Here is a 2,291-nt window from a genome sequence, read left to right as displayed (position 1 = left end):
CTTCACATAAAGATGAAAATAGATAATACAAAATGATCTGACATTTTCAGTTAAGTTTGGAATTAAGACTCTAGTTTTATTGTAGTCAACATCAATTTTACATATTGTTGTGGATTGCTGTGGTATGCCCTTTAAACTGGGAATTTCTTTCTTGGGGTGAAATTCCATTTGGATATGTGCTCTTGCTTTGTACAAACCACTAAAATCTGAGGGACACAGCATTATCAAAGACACAAACAGTAACTGCACAATATTATATGCTGGATAAAGCTAATACAAGTGGACAGTATTCTTCAAGTTGCAATATCTAATAAAGCACTAATGAACAAGGTGAAACATCTTAAGAATGAATATACTCTGCAACCAGTACATGTAGCATTACTTCTTTAATTCACAAATCTGCCTCAGGCATCTGCACAATAAATTAGCAAGATCTCAATTTGCTTGAGGCATCACAGCTCATAATGCCCCACTTGGCCCTCCGGTTTGAGCTGGTCGAGTAAGTCCTTCTGTCTTTTTCTTCCTACCACCAGGTACCTGTCATGGCCCATCCCATGAGACTTACTCTTAAGACCATACTTCTGGGAGATTCTGATGTATTTGCCTCTGCTTATCATTAGTCAGCTCTGTAGAGAAAGTTAAATCCGTGTGGCTCTCAGAGCGGGCATAGTTTCTGATTATCTGTTCAATATCTCTCTTGGCAACTTGATTTACCCTCTGTACATCAAGACCAAGCACTTCCTGCTTATGCTGCTCTTTGACGGAGATTGGCTACCAAATGCCCTCACCAGATTTACCTAAACTACCACCTGTCCAACCCATTTTTCTCAGCAGCTGATTTCCACTGTTATCTTCTTTGATTTGTTGTTTATAAGCCTCCTCTGCTGAGCGGCCCTGAATTTCATTTCTGGAAATCACATCTTCAATAGCTCCTTTCTTCAAGTTGTTAATGACAGCCGGGTGGGTCTTTTTGAGGGTTTTCACAGCTTCCCCTGCAGCTTCATATTTAACAGCTTTCTTCACTCCAACTGCTTCTGCAATCACTTCACTCTCCAGAATCACCTTGCATTTCCATCGGAGGCCTGTCATTCTTTCATAGACGTATTCAACTGTCATTCGGTTAAACTGAGCTGTGTCATTCAGCGTGCACACAGGATTGGAAGAATTTTCATAAACTACAAGATCCTTTACGTCTTTCTTCTTCCTAGATCCCCTGGGTGAAGAGCCTATTTGGCATTGTGAACTTTTGACAATGGATAAGTGGGCTGTGTTTTTTGAAGGATTTTCAAAGCCTCATCAGCAGCTACATGTTTACTTGTTTTCTTGGTTCCATAACCTTCAGCTAAGCAGTGATCTTGAGGGACAAAGTCCTGTGATATAAGAGAAAAGAGCATGGGGAATACATGTAAATCCATGGCTGATTCATGTCAATGTATGACAAAACCCACTACAATATTGTAAAGTAATTAGCCTCCAACTAATAAAAATAAATGGAAAAAAAAAAAGAGGGAGAAAAGAGCATTGCAGCATGGTCAAGATGATAGAAGCCTCAGGTGAGAGGTGCTTGACCTATTAGGGGGACTTTTATGTTGGAAGCATAAGAATAGGAGAGAGACTGGATAATATATGTGAGAGATTTGCAAAATAAAGAAATAACTCGCCTTTTACTCTGAGTTAAATAAATAGCAATTACATTGTTTTGAACATAGGAGTGATGTGATATGACACATTTTGATGGGCTCTCTCAATCTACTCTATTGGTTAGAGATGGAAGTGAGGGAAGAGTGGAAGCAGAGAAACCATTATAAAATCAAAGAGTTGAAAATGCCTTGGACCAAGATGGTAGCATTGGAGGTGGTAAGTGATCAAAGTCTGGATATGTTTTAGAGCAAAGTTGTGATTGCAGATGTGAATGAATGTGAGAGAAGTAAAGAGGTCAACATAAAGTCATGGTTTCTAGACTGAAATTCATTAATAGTAATTGAAAAGATTGTAGACAGGAAAAATATGGAAGTAACTCAGTTTAGTATATATTATCTTTGACATACCTATTAACAATCAGAATTATCTCTGCCAGTTTCAGAGCTAGAGAGCCTTGAAAAGTCTTAACTTCATCTACGTCAGACCTCAGCTGTTGTCTATCTCTCAAGCAAGGTGCATACTTTGGATGGTCCATATATGACTCTTCCGTATGGATATAATGGTTCAAGATACCCATAAACCATAGTGAGAATGTTTGGGAAGATCTTAAATTTGTGTTGAAAGCAAGAATGTGTTGGGGTGGAGGAATA

General features: G+C 38.6%; 1 pseudogene; it reads right to left on the bottom strand.

The window, feature by feature from the left end:
• Positions 1-435: 435 nt before the first annotated feature.
• LOC133043102 (NF-kappa-B-repressing factor-like) lies at positions 436-1,415 on the bottom strand (annotated as a pseudogene).
• Between the last annotated feature and the right edge of the window lie 876 nt (positions 1,416-2,291).

This window comes from Dama dama, chromosome 22 (assembly GCF_033118175.1).
Source record: "Dama dama isolate Ldn47 chromosome 22, ASM3311817v1, whole genome shotgun sequence".
Lineage (NCBI taxonomy): Eukaryota > Metazoa > Chordata > Mammalia > Artiodactyla > Cervidae > Dama > Dama dama.
The sequence above is the reverse complement of the archived record's forward strand: the minus strand, read 5'-3'. Positions and strand labels throughout refer to the sequence as shown.